Source organism: Cetorhinus maximus, chromosome 1 (genome assembly GCF_964194155.1).
Source record: "Cetorhinus maximus chromosome 1, sCetMax3.hap1.1, whole genome shotgun sequence".
In the NCBI taxonomy this organism is placed as follows: domain Eukaryota; kingdom Metazoa; phylum Chordata; class Chondrichthyes; order Lamniformes; family Cetorhinidae; genus Cetorhinus; species Cetorhinus maximus.
In genome coordinates this window covers 243,925,973-243,950,972 of record NC_135879.1, presented here as the reverse complement: position 1 = coordinate 243,950,972, position 25,000 = coordinate 243,925,973, and the positions used below count along the sequence as shown (strand labels likewise).

Sequence of the window (25,000 nt, the reverse complement as noted above, 5' to 3'; positions counted from 1 at the left end):
TTTGGTTCATGGTGATAAGACCCTGGGGACTTTTCAGCTTTTAACCCCATTAATTTCTCTGACACCATTTTCTTTTACGAATGCTGATTTTCTTCAATTCCTCCCTCTCACTGGACCCTTGGTTCCCTAACATTTATGGGAAATTATTTGTGTCCTCTTTTGTGAAGACAGAACCAAAATATGTGTTCAATTCTTCTGCCATTTCTTTGTTCCCCATTATAATTTCCTCTGTTTCTGACTGTAAGGGACCTACATTTATCTTCACGAATCTTTTTCTCTTCACATATTTATAGAAGCTTTTACAGTCAGTTTTCATGTTCCCTACAAGTTTACTAGAGGGAAAGGACTAAGAAAAGGAAAGGGAGCAAGCAGAAAGGCAGGAGACAGAAAGGAAGCTAGAACTGGAATTTCAGGCAAGGGAGAAGGATAAAGAAAGAGCAGCAAGGGAAAGAGAGAAGGAACGCGAAAGGGAACACTAGCTTAAAAGGCCAGAAGTCAAAAAAGAGATCCCAAATGCTGAGGAAGGTTCTGATGATGAAAAAACCTTCAACCCAAAAGCTAGTGGTGAGGTGTTTAAGTTTGTGCAAACTCTCCCAAAGTTTGAGGAAAGAGATGTAGAGGCATTCTTTATTTCATTTGAAAAGGTAGCTAGACAAATGAATTGGCCAAAATAAATCTGGACATTACTTTTACAGTCTAGGTTGGTAGGTAGAGCTCATGATGTTTATGCATTGCTTTCAGAAGAGGTATCAGTGGATTATGATGCAGTAAAAAAGGCTATTCTGAGTCTGTGTGAGTTGGTCCCTGAGGCATACAGGCAGAAATTTTGGAATATAAGGAAACAGCCTGGGCAGACCTCTTTTGAGTTTGAGAGGGTAAAGCAACCTAATTTTGACCACTGGATACGGGCATTAAAGGTAAAGGCAGCGTATGAAGCTCTTAGGAAAATAATTCTCTTGGAAGAATTTAAAGATTCACTTCCTCTTGTAGTTAGAACCCATGTTGAAGATCAGAGGGTTAAAACAGCTAGACAGGCAGCGGAGATGGCTGACGATTATGAACTGGTCCACTAATCTAAACCCTTTTCTCGTCATCCCCATAAACCCGAGAAGTTTGGAAGATGAAAGGAAGGCAGGTAGTCAGGGAAGAGAAGGGACAGCTGGGAATTCCAAGGAAATTTCTACTCAGGCCAGAAGGGAAGGTGCCGAGGGTGGAAGTGAGATTTGAAAGCCTAAGTGTTTTCATTGTAACAAGGTGGGATATGTTAGGGCAGATTGCTGGAGATTAAATGGTAGGCCTATTGCAGTAGTAGGAATGCCTAGTGAATCCTCAGGAAAGGTTGCATCAGGAAAGGAAATGGTTGTTAAAACTGTAGCAGTGGTACAGGTGAAAGGTGTTCCTTCAGAACATATGTGAAAAGGGGATATGGTTCAGGATAGTCCAGAGAATTCTTCTTTGACTACTGGTGAAGGAAGTTGAGCTATTAGAGGTTCTGGATATTTTTTGTCGAAGGGAGAATTGTTCGTTTATTCTTCCAACAAAATAAGTAAACAGATTAAAATTTTGAGAGATATAGGGGCAGATCAATCATTGATGGTGGCTGATAATACAATTTGTAAATGGGATTGTTACAGTGGGAATTATTCCTAAATCACCTATTGAAGGGGTAGATTTTATTCTGGGTAATGATTTGGCTAGTGGAGACAGTAATGTGGTGGTGACTGTATTGCAGCAGACAGTTGCTCCTGTTGATCTTAACCAACTTGAAGAATGCATTATTATTAGGGTGTCCCTTTAGTCAGCCACTTGTGCTGACCTTGAACTCCACCCATCCAAAAAGACCCTCCTCCCACCTCGAGGGATTTCACATTGATTAACTGTGTGGTCAAGATCAGTTTGGAAAAATGGTGCACATCACCTTTCAAACTTGCTCCACCACCTTCTACCCTTCCCCGTCACTCACCAACTTGTCCCCATCACCACAGACCCATCAATATCACCATTTCTCTCCCTTCTGTCACCCTTAAATCCCATTATACAGGGCCTTGGTGAGACCACACCTGGAGTATTGCGTGCAGTTTTGGTCTCCTTACCTAAGAAAGGATATACTTGCCATAGAGGGAGTGCAGTGAAGGTTCACTAGGCTGATACCAGGGATGGCAGGACTGTCATATGAGGAGAGATTGGTTCAACTGGGCCTCTCACTAGAGTTTAGAAGAATGAGAGGGGATCTGATTGAAATGAATAAAATTCTAACAAGGCTAGAAAGACTGGTTGCACGGAGGATGTTTCCCCTGGTTGGGGAATCTAGAACCAGGGGCCACAGTCTCAGGATACGGGGCAGGCCATTTAGGACTGAGATGAGGAAAAATTTCTTCACTCAGAGGGTGGTCAACCTGTGGAATTCTCTACCTCAGAAGGTTGTGGAGGCCGGGTCACTGATTATATTCAAGAAAGAAATTGATAATTTTTTGGATATTAGGGGCCTCAAGGATATGGAGAGAAAGTGGGAACATGGCGTTGAGATAGAGGATCAGCCATGATCATATTGAATGATGGAGCAGGCTCGAATGGCCAAATGGCCTACTCCTGCTCCTAATTTCTATGTTTCTATTACCTTATCACAATCCACCTCCAAATGCCTTTCTTCCCCTCAGAGCTGACACCCATTACCAGCCCCATGCCCGCCCTGACCTTGCCCCCTCCCGTTGCTTGAGCCGCCCATCTTGTCCCCCTCCGTGACCCAGCCAATGAGACCTATCAGACTCTCACCCTGGACCTGCCGCTTTAGCGGATCCCACTCCCCCCTCTGACTGTGACTGTTCCCTCCTATCACCAGGACCCTGAGTTCTCCCCTCTGGACCCCACTGTTGACACCACCAACCTCACCCTCACAAACACTCCTCCCTCTTCCCCAGACACTGACCCACCCTTCCCCCGTAAGCCTGCCGCCCCTGTCCAGTCTTCACTCCATCCTTCCCCCCACCTTCCACCCCTGTCCAGCCTTGGCGTGGCGTTTGCTAATGGCACTCAGGTGAAACTATGCGAGGTCCCTGAGAAGGAGAAAGCAACATTTATGGACCTCGAAGTTGTTGATGAAGTGAAGTTCGCCAGGTGCATGCCACTTATATACAGTCCAGAACCAGATTGTTCTAAATTCTCACTGGCGGGGCACTTACTTTGGAGGGGGAACATAATTCTGGCGAGCTGCCCTTTTAATGAGCATTCATGAGATGTAAATAAATGCAAATGTGGCTCCCAACAGAGATCAGTGGGAAGCTAGACTTGTCTTTAACCCAACATCAAAAACAGGAGAACAAAATTCCAAAGTACTTTTCCGCTGGTGGGAAACTGACTTATTCCATCACACCCAATTTAGAGCTCCCACCCGCCACGATTCCCGCTGATGGTGGAAGCGGAAAATTCCGCTCCCTGACTTAGACTTTATTACGTTCTTCCTTTCTCTGACGCTACCTAGTAGCTTACTATTCACTATTCTAGTGCTATCTCTCCCAGTATTCCTCTCTGATATTACCTCCTGGCTTCCAGACCTCTGCCTAGTTAATTTAAGCACTCCCCAATAGCACTAGCAAGACAACCTTCAAGGAAGTCAGTCCTGGCTCTATTGAGGTGCAACAGTCCACCTACACAGATCCCATCTCCCCCAGAGCCAGTTCCATTGTCATAAGAATGTAAAGTCCTCCTCCAGGCGCCATCTTTCCAGCCACACAACCATCTGCTTTATCCTCTTATTTCTTTACTCACCTGCGTGTGGTACAGGGAGTAATCCGGAGATTACTACTTCTGAGGCTCTGCTAATTTCCTACCTAGTCCCCTAAATTCTGACTGCAGGACCACATTCCTCTTTCTGCCAATGTTGTTTGTACCAATGTGGACCACGGCCACTGTCTGTTTACCCTACCCCCTCATGGTGCTCAATAGCTTCTTTGACCCTGGCACCAGGGAGGTAACTCTGTTGCTCTCTCTACAGATGCTCCCTGACCTGCTGAGTATGTTATACAAACATATGAACTAGGAGCAGGAGTAGGCCACTTGGCCCTTCAAGCCTCCTCTGCCATTCAATAATCTGGTTGTAACCTCCCATTTTCTGTTTTCATTTCATATTTTAAGTATCCACGGTATTTTACTTTCGTTATAGAGTGTCAGAGGATTCATTGTGACTTGGGCTCCGATGGGACAGTGAGAGGGTTTCACTGGTTCATGCCTATTCTGAACTTCACTTGTGTAGATTTCCTGCTACACCAGTTCCTGTGTCACATGAGAATATATGAAACAGGAGCAGGAGGCCATTCGGCCCTTCAATCCTACCCTGCAATTTAATAAGATCATGGCTGATTTTCTACCTCAATTCCACCTTTCTGCTCTATACCTGATTTTCAAGAGATGAGGGGAGCATGTTGGAGGAAAAGTAGTTGATAATAGTCTTCTCCCTCCCAAAATGCTGGCCGCGCTCCATGATGTACAGGGGTGCAGTCCTTTATTTTCTCCAGATCAGTGAATATTTTGTTTGTGTTGTATGCGGGTAGCACTGCATAGAGGCTCAGCCTTGTGCGACAGCAGGGAGATTTGGAGGAAAGCTCCTACTTGCTTTCTGGGCACATTGATATTAACTTGCACGAAAATGCTCTCACTAGCTGTCGTGAGGACAGACACCTGCGGAGCAATAGCTGTTGTAGTGCTGAAACTACTCTCGTTTTTTTGTGAGTCATTAGGTACTGATTTGATTAACCTTTAATGTACTGTCTGCTCACTGCTGGGTTGACGGCTTGCACAGTGCTGAAAACAAACTGAATAAAAGAAACAAAACCGATTGCTTTGCGCCTGGATCTGGTTTTGTGACGGGTTTGGGTTTTTTTTTTTACAGATCTTCTTTCCTCCTCTCCAGAAGGCATTGGCTCCTTGCTGGGGTACAGTTCCACTGATGCCAAGTATTCTCAGCTGCCTCACCCAACAGCCCATTCCTCACTTGTGAAAAAATACTTGCATTTGTATAGTGCCTTTCACAACCTCAGGGGTTTAAGGGAGACCTAGGATAATACATGACAGAGAGGAATGAGATTATGCTGATAGGGTGAAATGGAGATGGCTCATGTGGAGCATAAACACTGGCTTTGGACCAGCTTGGCCAAATAGCCTGTTTCTGTGTGGTAAATTCTATGTAATTAAGTACTTTTGAAGTGCAGTCCCTATTGTAATGCAGGAAACGCTACAGCCAATTTGCAAGCAGCAAGGTCCCACAAACAGAAATGAGACAAATGACCAGTTAATTTGTTTTACTGCTGTTGATTTTGGAATAAAAATTGGCCAGGACATCTGCCCTGCACTTTTGTCAAATAATGCCACCAGGTCTTTAATATTAATCTGAGAAGAGAGACGAGGCCTCGGTTTCATCCAAAGATGGCACCTCTGACAGTGCAGCATCCCTTTAGTACTGTTGGGGTGTAAGCAAAGATTTTGTGCTGAAGTCTGGTGCAGAGTGAGCTACAGCTCACACCCAATTTTTCACAGTGAGTTGCTTAGTTCTTAGGCTGCTTGGGGAGGTGGTCCTGTCCTCTTCAGGCACCTTCAAACTGCAGCAGGAGGTCACTGGATAGCTATTAAAAGCTGGAATCTCAGTGTGTTGGTGAGGATTATAAACCCCTACATACTTTTCCATAACATCGCCCTTCACTGTCCTTGCCTCAGCTCATCTGTTGCTGAAACTCTCATCCATGCCTTCGTAACCTCTATATTCAATTATTCTAGTGCTCTCCTGGCCTGTATCCCACCTTGTGCTCTCCATAAACTTGAGATCATCTAAAACTCTTCTGCCTTTATCCCATTTTGCATGAAGTCCCATTCACCCGCCATCCCTGTGGCCGCTGATCGACATTGGTTCCTGGCCAAGCAATGCCTTGATTTTAAAATTCTCATCCTTGTTTTCAAATCCCTCCATTGCCTTATCCTCCTTATCTTTGCCCTACAACCCTCCACACTCACTGCACTGCTCCCACTCTGGTCTCCTGAGTATCCTCGAAATTCATCACTCTACCATTGGAGGCCTAATCTCTGGGATTCCCTTCCTAAACCAAACCATCTGTCTCTCATGCTTTCAGATACTTCTTAAAAACGACCTTTTTGATCAAGCCTTTGGTTATTTGTCTTATTATGTCCTTATGTGACTTAACGTCAAATTTTGTTTGACAACACTTCTGTGAGTCACGTTGGAATGTTTTACCACATTATAGGTGCTATATAATTGCAAGTTGTTGTTGGTAAGATTAGTTAGCTCAGCACTGACAGGGGATTGAACTCATTACCTTGTAATTTCTGAAGCTTACCAGTACACTACAGCAAGAAAATTAATAGTCACCTAGTGGCTGGATCCAATAGGTCATTAGTGATACCTTTAATCAGTTCTGATGAATCAAGCCATGAGTTAAGCACCTGTAGTGTCAGACATGAGGTTTAAATTGCCTGTGTTAAGTGACATCCACATACCAATACTGAATAAAACACAAACGCAAAACCTCTCTATTGCACAGACTCAAAGAGCTGGGCTTCCCCCCATTTTGCTGTCAGATTGAATAGCAGTGTTTAAGGAGGCTGGGGGGAGCGGGGCCAAGAGGGTGCTGAATTGTCCCCATGCCCCTCGTGTCAATGTTGTTGGGGACGAGGGCGGGACCAGGTTTCTAGCACATTTCCCTCCCTTCCTGCCCCTTTTCCACTGTTGCCTAGAACCACCAGGGGGAGCCTGACAGAAATCCTGGTGCTTGATCAAGGAGGAGCCTTACAGGGGCCCCTTGTTGCACTGTTCCATCTTCTAGCACGTACCCACCCCCTGTGGCCCCTCATGCCAAGCTATGACTCTTCATGACTATTTACTCACCATATACTGTGTAGAACTAATGAACCCTAAAGGGGCAATAGGATGTGTAAAAAAGGCTTTAAAAAAGTCATTCATTGATAGCTTTCCACTTTCTTCGAAGAAAAATTCCTTTTTACTACAGGCCAATAAAAGCATCAATCATCTAGACCCTTGAAAGTATCAATAGCTGAAACTGTAAGCACTTGAAACCTCTTAATCTGTGTACACAACAGTCTGATATTGATAGAAGAGATCAGAGAGCTAGATTTGTCAATGCTTTCCCTGGGGTGTGGCTGTTTCAGTACTCTAATGGATGTCTGGGCTCTCAACCAAGTCTTATGCATTCTACGCTGAGAGCCCAGACATCCATTACAGTACGGAACGCCTGAGCCCTTGGGTAAACATTGTTTGCTTGACAGTTCTGGATCTCTGATCTCTTCTGTCAATTGCACAATGTTTATTTACACAAGATAAAGAGGTTTCAAGTACTTGTTTTCGTTATTGATAAAGAGTCTGGATGATTGTCACTTTTCTAAGCCAGTAGTAGAAAGCAGGTTTATTTGAAGAAAGTAGAAAGTCATCAATGAATGATGTTTTTAAAAGATTTTTGTCACTATGGGGTTAATTGGTTCTATATAGGTATAGTGAGTGAATGAGCATGAAAGTGCCATACCTTGGCATGGGGGGCATGAGGAAGACTTCTTGAACTTTCATGCACACTATGGTTCATGACACCTGTGAGGTGCCATGAGTCACAACTCTTTGATAAGCTAGCCCAACTCTATGAAACATGTGGAGAGTTAGGACATGCCTATCCCCACAATTTAGACGGCCAGGTCAGGAATACAGGGTGTGGGCTCACGACCTTAACCGGCCAGCACTCTTAAATGGCACTCCTGAAAATCGGAAACCCCGGCAATGGGGTTGGGAATCCCATAATTGGGTCCCGGCTGCCATTTTCACCCTTCCACATCGTCTCCCCGATTCCATGAAAGTCCAGCTGATAATAGGCTGTAGGGTCATCAGAGTCTGATAAAAATGGCAAATGATTCTCTCGCTTGCTAAAGTTTTGGTTATCGAATCTCAGGAAGAATATATTGGCCTTGGAAGGGATACAGCACAGATTCACCAGAATTAAACCAGGGGTTAAAGGATTAAATTATGAGGACAGGTTGAATAAACTTAGCTTGTATTCCCTTCAGTTTTGAAGTTGAGGTTTTTCAAATAGCAAAAAGATTCAGTCGTGTAGATACAGAGAATCTATTTCCTGGCGAGGGAATTCAGAATAATGGGGCACAATTGCAAAATTACAGTTAGGCGTTCAGAGTGAAATCAGGAAGCACTTTTTCAGATCAAGGAAAGTGGAAATCTGGAACTGTCTCCCTCAAAAGGCTGTGGTTGTTGGGGGTCAATTGAAACTTTCAACGCTGAGTCTAATAGATTTTTATTAGGTAAAGGACCAAAGACAGATAAATGAAGTTGAATCTAAGTGATTAGTGGAACAGTCTGAAAGGGCTGAATGGCTTACTCCCTTTCCTATGATGGAGCTGCTGACGTTTCTGGAATTCCCTGTGCTCAAACTTTTACTCTTACTTGTACATAATCCATTGCAAATTACTTCCTATGATCTTTCTGCATCGAATTTATTAAAAAACAACTTTCATTATAATGCTCATGAGTGTCTTTCAAAAGCATCAAAACATGCTTCACAAAATCTGATGTACAGCCATTGCTGATTAAATGCAGAAGTCCCTTTGCACAGCAAGATCCCTCAAAACACAATAAGATGAGCGGCTGGCTAATAACTTTCTGGCGGTTTGGGATGAGGGAGAAACGTTGGGCAGGACACTTGGACAACTCCATGCTCTTCCTTGAGTAATGGCATGGGATCTTTAACATCCACCTGAACTATCTGCAAAGGATGGCACTACTGACAATGCAGCCCTCCCTCAGTGCTACACTAGAGTGGCAATGTAGATTATACACACAAGTCCCTGGAATGGAGCCTAAACTGACAATCTACTGACACAGAGGCCAGTGCTACCACCGAGCTGAACGGACACTTGGTTAAACCACAGTACTGGAGTGGCGGAATAAAAGCACAACAGCAAACCAAAACTTTAAGTGAGAATACAGAACATTCCCTGAATGAAGCACAACAATAATTTTCCTTTTTTACGATGCATCATCGAAGAATTAAAGATGGGAGTTTGAATAAACAAGAAGCATTGAGCTTTCTGCAGAATTTTCTTTTCATATACTTCAACTGCAGTTCAGCTGTGCTCTGTCCAGCCCCTAAGGCATCATTAGGGAACTGGCTATGTGCCAACTCCAGCAATACCCCTGCACATTTCTCTTCACACCTTTCCCGATGAGGGGAGAGAAGTGATTAGCAGTGACAAACAAGGCATCTGCTTCCCTATCAGCGGTGTCTCTCGCTCCAAAGCTTGACAATGCCTCCAGCTCCACAGGTCCTAGCTGGCTTCCTACACCAACCCCAGCTGGGACCAAAGCACCATTTGTTCATCACCTAGCCTGTATTACAGAGAAAAAACACATGAAAAGAAAATTTCCCCCTAAAAAATTAGCACCACTGATTTATGCTAAGTGAATAACTCATTCTCAGTAATTGTCGATCAAGGTTATAATGTGGGTGAATGGATCTAATAACCTGTTTATACTGCATACATACTTCCAGTGACAGTATAACCCATTTTCTTGCATGCGGAATGCACCATTTATACTGTGTGATGCATTTGGAGACTGACAACAGCACCGGAACAATTCTGTACACTTAAACCTTGTGCATCCGGTGTTGCGAATATACTTTTACCATTCTGGCAAGCGAGCCTCTATGGTGTTGGTGTGAAAGGGCTGCACAAGTCAGCAGTGTGAAAGGGCAAACTCACTGCTGCTAAGTACCTGGTGCTGTTGTAAACAAAGGGAATGTGGATTGCAGAACTAGCACTAGTGCTCTTTCTCTGTCTCCATAATTCTTTCAAGTACATTGGGATCATGCTTTTGGTCAATTTTTGCAGGACAATAAAGCTCTCATTATTCTGCTAATGAGATAGCTGACTTGACATGTTCCTTTAGCTATAGTCCATGTCCAAATACAGCAAGATCTGGACAATATCCAGGCTTGGGCTGACAAGTGGCAAGTAACATTCATGTCACACAAGTGCCAGGCAATGACCATCTCCGGCAAGAGAGAATCTAACCATTGCCCCTTGACATTCAATGTATTACCATCACTGAATCCCCCACTGTCAACATCCTGGGGGCTTACCATTGACCAGGAACTAAACTGGAGTAACCATATAAATACTGTGGTTATAAGAGCAGGTCAGAGGCTAGGAATCCTGCAGCGAGTAACTCACCTCCTGACTCCCCAAAGCCTGTCCACAATCTACAAGGCACAAATCAGGAGTGTGATGGAATACTCCCCACTTGCCTGGATGAGTGCAACTCCCACAACATTCAAGAAGCTTCACACTATCCAGAACAAAGCAGCCCGCTTGACTGGCACCACATCCACAAACATTCACTCCCTCCATCACTGATGCTCAGTGGCAGCAGTGTATATGATCTACAAGATGCATTGCAAAAATACACCAAGGCTTCTTAGATAGCACCTTCCAAACCCACGACCACTACCATCAAGAGGGACAGGGCAGCAGATACATGGGAACATCACTACCTGGAAGTTCCCCTCCAAGTCACTCACCATCCTGACTTGGAAATATATCGCCGTTCCTTCACTGCCACTGGGTCAAAATCCTGGAACTCCCTCCCTAACAGTACTGTGGGTGTACCTACACCACAGGGACTGCAGCGGTTCAAGAAGGCAACTCATCACCACCTTCTCAAGGGCAACTAGGGATGGGCAATAAATGCTGGCCTAGCCAGCAAAGCCCACATTCCAAGAATGAATATAAAAAATAAACCACCAATAAAATGGGCCAGCCTGAGCATTCTTTGGTAAAGCTGATAGTTTTTTGCACAATATCTTCATGTGCTGGGTCTTCTGTTGGTCCCTGGTCTTGGAATTGAGCTATATTTCAGTTGGCAGGTGTCAAGCTTTCCCTTGACCTTTCTGAGGTCTTGGTGAGGTGTAATAAAAAGGCGTCAGTCATGTTTATTCCAACCACCACATACAAACCTGCAGGAAGACGGTTTACATTTTTTGTTAAACCTGCATCTGAGGTTCAGAGCTGCCAACTTGAAACCAAATCCCCTTCAGCCTCTGAGTAACACTTAGTCAAACTTGCTTTACTTAGAGAACAGCCCAATCCAACACTAGGAGCCTCCCAACATATATGCAATCTGCGGAATCATTGAACATTCCATACTGTCAGTTTTCTGGTACACATTGACGTTCCTTATTTTATCATCCTTCCCCATGCCACTCCCCGGAAGCCTCACATCCCACTATTATTAGTCTGCACTTTACAGAACCCCTTTAACCACTTTAAGGAACAGTGGCGCTACAGTATTGGGTGACATTAAATAAGGTGGGAGGAGGCTCGTGTGGTGTGTAAACACCGCTTAGACATGGATTTTTCAAAGCACTTATCCATTTGTATTTGTGGGAGCTTGCTATAAGCAAATTCTAACATTGACATCATTGGCTGGGAAGTACTTTGGGGCATTCTAAAAGAAGCATCAAAGATACATTCCTGCCCCTTCAGCAGTCACTCTTCCAAATGACTCCAGACCCCCTGAGGTTTCATGGCATCAGATTAAACATGGGCAAGGAAACCTCCAGCTGATTACCACCTACCATACTATTAGCTGATGTATCAGTACTCCTTCATGTTGAACACCAACTGGAAGAAGTACTGAGGGTGGCAAGGGCACAGAATGTACTCTGGGTGGGAGACTTCAATGTCCAACATCAAGGTTGGCTCGGGAGCACCATTACTGATCGAGCTGAGTCTTAAAGTTTAAAGCTGCAAGATTGGATCTGTGGCAGGTGGTGAGAGAACCAACAAGGGGTAAAATCTACTTGACCTCATCCTCACCAATCTATCTGTAGCGGATGCTGCTTCCACTGTTTGACATGCAAGTAGTCATTTGTTGCAGTGTTGTGTTGTATGACAGTATCAGTAGGAGTGACCACTGCACAGTCCTTGTGGAGATGAAGTCCTGCCTTTACATTGAGGATACCCTCCATTGTGTTGTGTGGCTCTACGACCGTGCAAGATGGAATAGATTTCAAACACATCTAACAATTCAAAACTGGGCATCTATGAGGTGCTGTGGGCCATCAGCAGCAGCAGAATTGTATACAACTACAATCTGTAACCTCATGGCCCGACATATCCCCCACTCTACCATTACCACCAAGCCAGGGGAACAACCCTGGGTCAATGGAGAATACAGGAGGGCACACCAGGCATACCTACAAATGAGGCGATGAAGCTACAACACAGGAGTACTTGTGTGTCAAACAGTGGAAGCCGTATGCGATAGACAGAGCTAGCTAAGCGATCCCATAAAAAACGGATCAGATCTAAGCTCTGCAGTCCTGCCATATCCAGTCATGAATGGGGGTGGACAATTAAACAACTCACTGGAGGGGCAGGCTCCACAAATACCCCCATCCTCAATGATGGGGGAGCCTAGCACATCATTGCAAAAGATTAGGCTGAAGCATTTGCAACAATCTTCATCCAGAAGTGCCAAGTCCACGATCCATCTCAGCCTCCTCTGGAGGTTCCCAGGTTATAGATGCCAGTCTCCAGCCAATTCGATTCACTCCACGTGATATCAAGAAACAGCTGAAGGCACTGGATACGACAAAGGCTATGGGCCCTGACGACATTCCGTCAATAGTATTGAAGACCTGCGCACCAGGAATATCTGCGCCCCTAGCCAAGCCATTCCAGTGCAGCCACAACGCTGGCATTTACCTGGCAATGTGGAAAATTGTCCAGGTAAGCCCAGTCCACAAAAAGCCGGACAAATCCAACCCGGCCAATTACCGGCCATCAGTTTACTCTCGATCATCAGCGAAGTGATCGACAGAGCTATCAAGCGTCACTTACTCAGAAATAGCCTGCACACTGACACTCAGTCTGGGATCTGCCAGGGCCACTCAGCACCTGACATCATTACAGCCTTGGTCCAAACATGGACAAAAGCTGAGCTCAAGGAATGAGGTGAGAATGACAGCTCTTGGCATGAAGGCAGCGTTTGGCCGAATGTGGCATCAAGGAGCCCTAGCAAAACTGAAGTTAATGGGACTTGTCATTTGGTTGCACAGAACTTGAGTCTTGCTGAAAACCTCAGAGTAAAGGGAAGACCTTTTAGAACAGAAATGAGGAGAAACTTCTTTAGCCAGAGAGTGGTGAATCTATGGAATTCATTGCCACAGAAGGCTGTGGAGGCCAGGTCATTGAGTGTATTTAAGACCGAGATAGATAGGTTCTTGATTGGTAAGGGGATCAAAAGTTACACGGAGAAGGCGGGAGACTGGGGTTGAAAAACTTATCAGCCATGATTGAATGGAGGAGCAGACTCAATGGGCCGAATGGCCTAATTTCTGCTCCTATGTCTTATGGTCTATGGTCTGAAAGGAAGATGGTCGTTGTTGTTAGAGGTAATCATCTCATTCCCGGGACATCACTGCAGGAGTACCTCGGAATAGTGTCCTAGGCCCAATCATCTTTAGCTGCTTCATTAATGAACTTCCCTCCATCATAAGGTCAGAAGTAGGGATGTTCGCTGATAATTGCACAATGTTCAGCACCATTCACAATTCCTCAGACGTGAGTCCATATGTCCGTGTCCATATGCAGCAAGAACTGGACAATATTCAGGCTTGGGCTGGTAAGTGGCAAGTAACATTCTCACCACGCAAGTTGGACCTTCTCCAACAAGAGAGAATCTAAATATCTCCCCTTGATATTCAATGGCATTACAATTGCTGAATTCCCCCACTATCAACATCCTGGGTTACCACTGACTAGAAACTGAAATGGACCAGACATTTACTTGGCTACAAGAGCAGGTCAGAGGCTGAGAATTCTGTGTTGAGTAAATCACCTCCGGACTCCCCAAAGCCTGTCCACCATCTACAAGGCACAAGTCAGGAGTGTGATGGAGTACTCACCACTTGTCTGGATGAGTGCAGCTCCAACAACACTCAAGAAGCTCGACACCATCCAGGCCAAAGTAGCCCACTTGACTGGCACCCCTTCCATCATTCCCTCCATCACCAAAACACAGTAGCAGCAGTGTATGCCATCTACAATATGCACAGCAGAAACTCACGAAGGCTCCTTCCACAGCACCTTCCAAACCTGTGACCTCTACCACCTAGGAGAACAAGGGCAGCAGATGCATGGGAACACCACGACCCGTAAGTTCCCCTCCAATTCACACACCATCCTGACCTGGAAATATGTCCCCGTTCCTTCACTGTCACTGGTTCAAAATACTGGAACTCCCTCCCTAACAGCATTGTGGGTGTTCCTACAACAAATGGACTGCAGCGGTTCAAGAAGGTGGCTTACACCACCTTCTCTAGGGCAATTTAGGGATAGGCAATAAATGCTGGCCCAGCCAGCGAAGCCCACATTCCATGAATGAATAAATAGAAAAAAAATGATTCCTAAAGCTCTGTTCGAGCTTCTATTAATCCTTCTGTCCACATTGTTGGGAAAATGCTACTCTTGTATCTGTACTGGAGCAAGGTGGATATAGGAGCAGCACTCTTCAGTACTATGTCTGGGATGTTGTCGAGGCCCGTAACCATTCCCTTGCTCATTAAGTGCATTTAGCCATTTCTTGATGTCATATGGAGTAAGTCAAATTGACTTAAGACTGGCATCTGTGATGGTGGGAACCTCAGGTAGAGACTGAGAAAAATCCACCAAGCATTCGTTTGTGACATTCAGCCTTCTCTTTTGCAGACATGCTGGCCTCTGCCATCACTGAGAATGGGAATGGTTATGGAACCTCACCTCTCAATGTTGTTTAATTGTCCACCAGCATTCACAACTAGATATGGCAAGACATAGACTTTTAACATGTTTTGTTGGTTATAGGATCGCTTAGTTCTGCTTGTAGCATGCTGCTTCTGCTCTTTGGTAGCAAGTCATCTTGTGCTGTGGCTTCACTAGATTGGCACCACATTTTAAATGTATACTTGGTGCTGCTACCGGCATGTTCTTCTACACTCCTCATTAAACCAGGGTTGGTGATCTGCCATGAAGGTGATGGAGAAGTCAGGGGTATGCCAGGACATGAGGTTACAATTTGGCTGCTGCTGATGGCCCCAGTACCTCATGGATGCCTAGTTTTGAGCAGGGGGGTCATAAGAGTCAGCTAGATTGGTGTGGGACTGAGGTCACATACAGGGCAAACCGTGTAAGGTAGACTTCCTTTCCTAAAGGGAATTAGTGAACCTGCTGGGTTTTTACAATAATCCTAAAGTTTCATGGTCACTTTTACTGTCAAGTTAAATTGAATACAAATTCTCAAACTGCTATAGTGGGATTTGAACTCACATTCCTGGAATGCTGGGCAGTGACATAAGACAACACTATCATTTCTCCACAATTAATACAGATGTTGAGCTCACTTGCTGACACCACAGGAAGTCAATTGGACAAGATACAGGAGAGTGGCTGGGCTCTGCAAGACTCGCAAGAGTGCAAGACAGGAGTAAATGTACAGGGGAAAAAATAATGATAGGATTGCAAGTTCCTCTGGCTACCATTTCGACACCATCCCGGATGGTTCTATTGGTCTTATGCAGTGAACTACACTGTTGCATCCTCCCAAACCTTTGACCTCTACTACCCTAGAAGGACAAGAACAGCAGGCGTATGGGAACACCATTGCCTGAAAGTTCCCCTCCGTGTAACTCTCACCATCCTGTCTCGGGCTTATTTTGCTGTTCATTCACTCACAGCATTGTGGGTCTACCTTCACCAGGTAGACTGCAGAGGTTCAAGAAGGCTGCTCATCACTGCCTTTACAAGGACAATGAGGGATAGGCAATAATTGCTGGCCTTGTCAGCAAAGCCCACATCCTGGAAAAAAGGAATAAAAATAAAATCCTGAGGATTCTGAAAACCAGAATTTCTGGTTCGTTTTGCTGGAGTTCCCTTTGTCACAATTTGCAACTAAGACACCTTTGAGGAGTGTGTTCACTTAGCACGCTGCCTTCTTCCAACTCAGCATTGGTGATGACTGTCCTCCCCATCTCCACCCTCCCAGTCCTCTTTCTTCTCTCCTCCCTCTGTTGCACCACTACCCAATCCCCTATTACTCACCCCGGTCCCCTGCTCAACACCCACCAAAGACAAATAATAATTTAAAATGTGTGCTGCCAAGGAGCTATGCCTTTATTTTAAGGGTCCTTTATTTTAGGAAGCGAGCTGGTGTGATTTCCTGCTTGTTGAAGACTTACTTGGCAAACACTTGGTTTACCCCAGGGGTAGTGTCTGGGCGTGAAGGAAAGGCCAAAGGGTAAATAAACAGCGTTCTTAAGTGTCTTTTCATCAGGAAGCACTGACTGGGCCTGTGAATGCTGTTTGTTGCTGTTTTTCTCTCTAACAGCTGCTCCAGGTAGAGATAGCTTCAATCACCAAATGATGTTTTTTAAACTGCTTGTCTTGTGTGAATTTTTTAAAAAGTACAGAAACAGCAAGATCCAAAGACAATTTTCTGAGTTGGCAACACTGTTCAATACTTCCTTTGCCTGAATATTAAGTTCTTCACAGTGAGGACTGTTAGTAGTGAGGACAGAAGGTTTGATTTTGAGCCTCCAATGTCCCATCAAACTCTCCCAGGGGAGGTAAAGCTCCCTCTGCACTGTACCCATCAAACACTCCCAGGACAGGTACAGCACGGGGTTAGATACAGAGTAAAGCTCCCTCTACACTGTCCCCATCAAACACTCCCGGGACAGGTACAGCACGAGTTAGATACAGAGTAAAGCTCCCTCTACACTGTCCCCATCAAACACTCCCAGGACAGGTACAGCACAGGGTTAGATACAGAGTAAAGCTCCCTCTACACTGTCCCCATCAAACACTCCCGGGACAGGTACAGCACGGGGTTAGATACAGAGTAAAGCTCCCTCTACACTGTCCCCATCAAACACTCCCAGGACAGGTACAGCGCGGGTTAGATACCGGGTAAAGCTCCCTCTACACGTTTTTTTTTACTCATTCATGGGATGTGGGCTTCGCTGGCTGGGCCAGTATTTATTGCCCATCCCTAGTTGCCCTTGAGAAGGTGGTGGTGAGCTGCCTTCTTGAACCACTGCAGTCCATGTGGTGTAGGTACACCCACAGTGCTGTTAGGAAGGGAGTTCCAGGATTTTGACCCAGCGACAGTGAAGGAACGGCGATATATTTCCAAGTCAGGATGGTGAGTGACTTGGAGGGGAACTTCCAGGTTGTGGTGTTCCCATCCATCTGCTGCCCTTGTCCATCTAGGTGGTACTGATCGTGGGTTTGGAAGGTGCTGTGTAAGGAGCCTTGGTGAATTCCTGCAGTGCATCTTATAGATGGTACACATTACTGCTACTGTGCGTCGGTGGTGTGGGAGTGAATGTTTGTGGATGTGGTGCCAATCAAGCGGGCTGCTTTGTCCTGGGCAGTGTCAAGCTTCTCCAGTGTTGGAGGAGCTGCACTCATCCAGGCAAGTGGGGAGTATTCCATCATACTCCTGACGTGTGCCTTGTAGATGGTGGACAGGCTTTAGGGAATCAGGAGGCGAGTTACTCGTCGCACGATTCCTAGCCCCTGACCTGCTCTTGGAGTCACAGTATTTACATGGCTAGTCCAGTTCATTTTCTGGTCAATGGTAACCCCCAGGATGTTGATAGTGGGGGATTCAGTGATGGTAATGCCATTGAATGTCAAGGGGCGATGGTTGGATTCTCTCTTGTTGGAGATGGTCATTGCCTGGCAATTGTGTGGTGCGAATGTTACTTGCCACTTGTCAGCCCAAGCCTGGATATTGTCCAGGTCTTGCTGCATTTGCACATGGACTGCTTCAGTATCTGAGGAGTTGCAAATGGTGCTGAACATTGTGCAATCATCAGCAAACATCCCCACTACTGACCTTATGATGAAAGGAAGCAGCTGAAGGTGGTTGGGCCTAGGACACTACTCTGAGGAACTGCTGCAGTGATGTCCTGGAGCTGAGATGACTGACCTCCAACAACCACAACCATCTTCCTTTGTGCTAGGTATGGCTCCAGCCAGTGGAGAGTTTTCCTCCTGATTCCCATTGACTCCAGTTTTGCTAGGGCTCCTTGATGCCACACTGGGTCAAATGCTGCCTTGATGGCACCACCTGCTGCAGTCACTCTCGCCTCACCTCTGGAGTTCAGCTCTTTTGTCCCTGTTTGAACCAAGGCTGTAATAAGGTCAGGAGCTGAGTGGCCCTGGCAGAACCCAAACTGGGCATCAGTGAGCAGGTTATTGCTAAGCAAGTGCCACCTGATAGCACTTTTGATGACCCCTTCCATTACTTCACTGATGATGGAGAGTAGACTAATGGGGTGGTAATTGGCCAGGTTGGATTTGTCCTACTTTTTCTATCCAGGACATACCTGGGCAATTTTCCACATAGCCGGGTAGATGCCTGCATTGTAGCTGTACTGGAACAGCTTGGCTAGGGGCGCGGCAAGTTCTGGAGCACAAGTCTTCAGTCCTATTGCTGGAATGTTGTCAGGGCCCATAGCCTTTGCAGTATCCAGTGCTTTCAGCCATTCAGCCATGTGGAGTGAGTCGAATTGGCTGAAGACTGGCATCTGTGATGCTGCGGACCTCCTGAGGAGGCCGAGATGGATCATCCACTCGACACTTCTGGCTGAAGATTGTTGCAAATGTTTCAGCCTCATCTATTGCACTGCTGTGCTGAGCTCCCCCATCATTGAGGATGGGGGTATTTGTGGAGCCACTTCCTCCAGTGAGTTGTTTAATTGCCCACCACCATTCACGGCGGGATGTGGCAGCACTGCAGAGCTTAGATCTGATCCGTTGTCTATCATTTGCTGCTTATGCTGTTTGGCATCCAAGTAGTCCTGCTTTATAGCTTCACCAGGTTGACACCTCTTTTTTGGGTATGCCTGGTGCTGCTCCTGGCATGCTCTCCTGCATTGAACTAGGGTTGATCCCCTGGCTTGATGGTAACGGTAGAGTGGGGGATACACCGGGCCATGAGGTTACAGATTGTGTTTGAGTACAATTCTGCTGCTGCTGATGGTCCACAGCATCTCATGGATACCCAATCTTGAGTTGCTAGATCTGTTCAAAATCTATCCCATTTAACACAGTGATAGTGCCAAACAACATGTTGGAGGGTATCCCCAATGTGAAAGCGGGACCTCGTCTCTACAACGACTGTGCGGTGGTCACTCCTACTGATACTGTCATGGACAGATGCATCTGTGGCAGACAGGTTGGTGAGGATGAGGTCAAGTATGTTTTTCCCTCTTGTTGGTTCCCTCACCACCTGCTGCAGACCCAGTCCAGCAGCTATGTCATTTAGGACTCAGCCAGTTCAGTCTGTAGTGGTGCTACCGAGCCGCTCTTGTTGATGGACATTGAAGTCCCCCACCCTGAGTACATTATTCACTCTTGCCACCCTCAGTGCTCCCTCCAAGTAATGTTCAACATGGAGGAGCACTGATTCATCAGCTGAGGTAGGGCGGTACGTGATAATCAGCAGGAGGTTTCCTTGCCCATGTTTGACCTGTTGCAATGAGACTTCATGGGGTCCAGAGTCGATGTTGAGGACTCCCAGGGCAACTCCCTCCCACAGTATACCACTGTGCCGCCACCTTTGCTGGGTCTGTCCTGCCGGTGGACCAGGAAGAAAGCCACAAACAAATAGCAGTCCATCTAACATCTAAAACCAACAAGCAGGTTGCAACAAAGAAAAAATCACTGCTGAAAGCAGAGCGAGTGTACCATCATTGCAAAGCAGCCAGACTGAGGTTGCTTGGGAAACGGAAGGTCCACAAGAGGGGGATGATGCAGAGGAGGTGAGGTCCCCAAAGAGCATACAAAGGGATGGTGATGGTGGAGTCTGGGGCATTATCTGTAAGGTATGATTCCGTGAGGATGACTATGTCAGGTTGTTGCTTGACCAGTCTGTGAGACAGCTCTCCCAATTATGACAATAGCCCCAGATGTTAGTAGGGAGGACTTTGCAGGATCAACAGGGCACAACATACGTTGTCATTTCCGGTGCCTAGGTCGATGCTGGGTGGTCTGTCTGGTTTCATTCCTTTTTTGTAGGCTTTGAAGTGGTTTGTTACAACTGAGTGGCTTGCTAGGCCATTTCAGAGTCAACCACATTGCTGTGGGTCTGGGTCAGGAGTCACATGAAGACCAGAGAAGGATGACAGATTTCCTTCCCTAAATGGCATTTGTGAACCAGATGAGTTTTTACAACAATCGACAATGGTTTCACGGTCATCATTGGACTTTAAATTCCAGATTTTTATTGAATTAAAATTCCACAGTGGCGTGATTCGAACCGGGGGCCCAGAGCATCACCCAGGGTCCCTGGATCACTAGTCTAGTGACTATACCACTACGCCATCGCCTCCCCCACTATTACTGCCTCAGGTACAGCTTCAGCTGGGAACAGCAAAGCTTCCTCAACACCGTCCCATCAAACACTCATAAGGCAGGTGAAATTCCCTCACGTTGTCCCATCAAATGCTTGCAGGGCAATACTTAAGGGAAGATTGTAGCATTGTGGTAATGTTGCTGGACTAGTAATGCAGAGACCCAGGCTAATGCTCTGCAAACATGAGTTCAAATCCCACCATAGTAGCTGGCGGAATTTGAATTCAGTTATAAAATTGGTGATCTCAGTAATGGTGACCATGAAACTATCATCAATAGTTGTAAAAACCCACCTGGTTCACTTATGCCCTTCAGGGAAGGAAATCTGCCGTCCTTACTTGGTCTGGCCTACATGTGACTCCAGACCCACAGCATTGTGGTTGATACTTAACTGCCCTCTGCAATGGCCTGGCAAGCTATTCAGTTCAAGGGCAATTAGAGATAGCCAACAAATGTTGACCTTGCCAGCAACACCCATGTCCCATGAAAGAATAAAGAAAAAAAGGCACAGAATGGATTAGATACAGAGTAAAGCTTCCTCTTGATTGCCCCATTAAACACACCCAGGGCATGTACAGTACAGGCTAGGTACACAGCAAGGTGATGGAAGGGTTGTCGACAGTGGTATCAAGCAGCATTCACTCAGCAATAATCGGCTCACTGAAGCTAAGTTTGTGTTCCACCAACGCACAGTGGCAGCAGTGTGTATCATCTACAAGATGCACTGCAGTAACTCACCAAGACCCTTTGACAGCAGCTTCCAAACCCAAGACCTTTACCACCCAGAGTGAAAAGTGCAGTATGTGCATGGGAAGACCGCCACCTGCAAGTTCTCTTCCAAGCCACTCACCATCCTGACTTCGAACTATTTTGCCGTTCCTTCACTGTGGCTGGGTCAAAATCCTGGAACTCCCTCCCTACGAGCACTGTGTGTGTGTACCTACACCACATGGACTGCAGGGGTTCAAGAAGGTGGTTCAGCACCACCTTCTCAAGGGCATTTGGGGATGGGCAATCAGTGCTGGCCAGCGATGCCCACATCCCATGAAAGATTATATATTAAAAAAATCCCTCTATACTATGCCATATCAATCCCAGACAGGTACACAGCGAGTAGGTACATCTTGTCCTGCTGAATAAACAGGAGCTGCCTGGAGCTGCTGAGCCAGTAACCTGGCTGAATTAACCAAGCTCCGTACGGTTACACTCTTAGGTGTAAGGTGGGTGACCCTTACTCTGCTGAATAAACAGGGAGTCCTTGGAGATACACACTGTGTAACCATAATCCAGCTGAACAAACAGGAATCCCATATGGTTTCTCAGCGAGTGACTCTTATTCTTCTGAATAAACAGAGAATCTGTGCAGTTATACATTTGATATCCTGCTTTACAGAAATGCTGTAAAGTTATAGTAGGTTACTAAACAAACAAAGTGGATTTAATGAACATGCATCTGATATGGATACAGCTTCTTTAATTGGATTCTGAAGTTTGGATTGAAAGGTTGGCACATGCCAATCAGAGGTCTTAGTTTGGTAGCTGTGAGAGGCCTGAAATGGCCTCGGCACTTCAGGTTAGATGGGAGGTAATTATCCGTGTTTCACGCTTTTAATTATTGGCCACTGAAGGAATGCATGTTTTGATATCATTCAACTGCAGGATTAGTTTTGGCTGTGATGCACCTGCAGTCAAACAGTTGTGTGGCGCATGTGGCTGATGTGCTCGTTTGAAGAATGGGCACTAATGTGAAGGTCAATGTGATGATGCCACTCGTGTGGACCTGATGTACAGACGGAACTAGCACCACTAGCGAGTAAAAGGAGAACATTGGAAAGAGCACAATTATCTGCAAACTACATTATGAAGTTAATAAAACCAAAATGTACCATCTCCCCATTGCAAACCCTCCCCCCACCGAACATTCAACACAGAGACACTGGGTAGGACTTTTGAGAAGTTGTGGAGACTCCAGGAACCTTTTTAAAAAGTTGCTCATGGCATCTCTGGCTAGGCCAGCATTTATTGCCCATCCCTAATCGCCCTTGTTCAGGGGGCATTTAAGAGTCAACCACATTGCTGTGGGTCTGGAGTCACATGTAGACCAGACCAGGTAAGGACAGCAGATTTTCTTCCCTAAAGGACATTAGTGAACCAGATGGGTTTTTACAACAATCGGCAATGATTACATGGACATCCTCAGACTTTCAATTCCAGTTTTTTTTTTATTGAATTCAAATTTCACCATCTGCTGTGGTGGGATTCGAACCCAGGTGCCCAGAGCATTACCCTGGGTCTCTGGAATACTAGCCCAGTGACAATACCACTGCGCCATCACCTCACCTTTATAATCACAGGCATAACCAGGATCCAGAATTCCCACCCCCATTTCCAACCGATCTTAATTCAACCAGGGAAGGGGAACGGGGAAGGGCACGACTCCCACATGTGGGAAACCTGAACTCAGTGCTGAGTTCAAATAAACCCCATTTTCGCTGGAGCAAGGGCCTTGCCCCACAGAGTGGGAGTTATGAATCTTTAGAAAAGTTGTAAATGTTCTTGAAGAGTGGATAAGGTCTTTAGAACAGTCAACCTCTCAAGTTACTCAAATGGCCAGCCCTTTAAAAAACGCCTTCCTGCTTTGCTGTGTAAGAGTTGAAAAAAATTAGCTCCAGCAGTTTTAATAGCTGCTTGTTGACATAACCCTAAGTGCTAACATTATAGCACAATTAATCCTTAGCTGCTTTCCACAACATTTAAAAAAATACGAGACGTGGGCATCGCTGGCTGGGCCAGCATTTATTGCTCATCCCTAATTGCCCTTGAGAAGGTGGTGGTGAGCTGCCTTCTTGAACCACTTCGATCCAGATGGTGTAGGTACAGTACTCCCACAGTGTTGTCAGGGAGGGAGTTCAAGGATTTTGACCCAGTGATAATGAAGGAATGGCAACTTAGTTCCAAGTCAGGATGGTGAGTGGCTTGGAGGGGAACTTGAATGTGATGGTGTTCCATGCATCTGCTGCCCTTGTCCTTCTAGGTGGTAGAGGTCGCAGGTTTAGAAGGTGCTATCAAAGGAGCCTGAAAGGGTGGTAGAGGCAGACACCCTCATAAGATTTAAGAAGTATTTGGATGTGCACTTGCGATGCCATGGCATACAAGGCTATGGGTCTAGTGCTGGAAAATGGGATTAGAATAGTTAGGTACTTGTTTGACTGGCACAGACTGGATGGGCCGGAGGGCCTTTTTCTGTTCTGTAGACCTCTATGACTCTATGAGCCTTGATGATTTTCTGCATTGCATCCCGTAGATAGTGCACACTGCTGACACTGTGCATTGATGGTGGAGGCAATGGATGCTGAAATATAACCTCTCCACTCAAGAAGGGAGGGAGGCGGAAATCAGGAAACTCGTTAGCCTGATGTCTGTCGTGGGGAGGGTGTTAGAGTCAATCATTAAAGAGGTTATAGCTGGACACTTAGAACAATACAAGGTAATCGGGAAGAGCCAGCATGGTTTTGAGAAAGTTAAATCATGTTTAACCAATTTAATAGAGTTCTTTGAAGGAGTAACACGTGTTGTGGATAAAGGGGCGCCTGTAGACGTGCTGTACTTGGATTTCCAGATGGCATTTAATAAGGTGCCACATTAAGGCTATTGCGGAAAATAAAAGCTCATGGTGTAGTGGGTAACACATTAGCCTGGATAGCAGATTGGCTGGCTGGCAGAGAACAGAGAGTATGCCTAAATAGGTCTTTGTCTGATTGGCAGGATGTGACTAATGGAGTCCCATAGGGATCTGTGCTGGAGCCTCAACTTTTTACAATTTACATCAATGACTTAGGTGAGGGGAGCAAAGGCATTGTAGCTAAATTTGCAGATGATACAAAGAGAGGTAGGAAAGTATGTTGTGAAGAAGACATAAGGAGTTTGCAGAGGATATATATAAGCTGAGTGAGTGGGCAACTATCTGGCAGATGGAGTATAATGTGGGAAAATGTGAAGTTGTTCACTTTGGTAGGAAGTATAAAAAAGCAGAGTATTACTTAAACGGAGAACGACTGCAGAATTCCGAGGTGCTGAGGGATCCTGGTGTTCTTGTGCATGAGTCACAAATGTTAGTTTGCAGGTACAGCTTGTAACCAAGAAGGCTAATGGAATGCCATCCTTTATTATAAGAGCAATTGAACATAAAAGTAAGGATGTTATGCTTCTGTTATACAGTGCATTGGTGAGGCCACATTTCCAATACTGTGTGCAGTTTTTGTCTCCTTATTTAAGGAAGGATGTAAATGCGTTGGAGGTGGTTGAAAGGAGGTTTACTAGATTGATACCTGGAATGAGCGGGTTGTCTTATGAGGAAAGGGTGGACAGGCTGGGCTTGTTTCTACTGGAGTTTAGAAGAGTGAGGGGTGACTTGATTGAAGTATAATAACATCCTGAATGGTCTTGACAAGTGGACATGGAAACGATGTTTCCTCTTATGGGTGATTCCAGAACTAGGGGACATTGTTTTAAAAGTAGGGGT

General features: G+C 45.7%; 1 protein-coding gene across 4 annotated transcripts in view; it reads right to left on the bottom strand.

The window, feature by feature from the left end:
- The window catches only part of sfxn5b (sideroflexin 5b), a 276,386-nt gene that overhangs the window by 42,493 nt on the left and 208,893 nt on the right, over window positions 1–25,000 (bottom strand). For 2 of the 4 annotated variants that reach the window (XR_013578416.1, XR_013578417.1), the window contains one exon: window positions 15,751–15,912. The exons of the other annotated variants lie outside the window; for them this stretch is intronic. The gene's annotated coding sequence lies outside the window, so the exon portion shown is untranslated. The remainder of the gene's footprint in view (window positions 1–15,750; window positions 15,913–25,000) is intronic. 4 annotated transcript variants of the gene reach the window in all.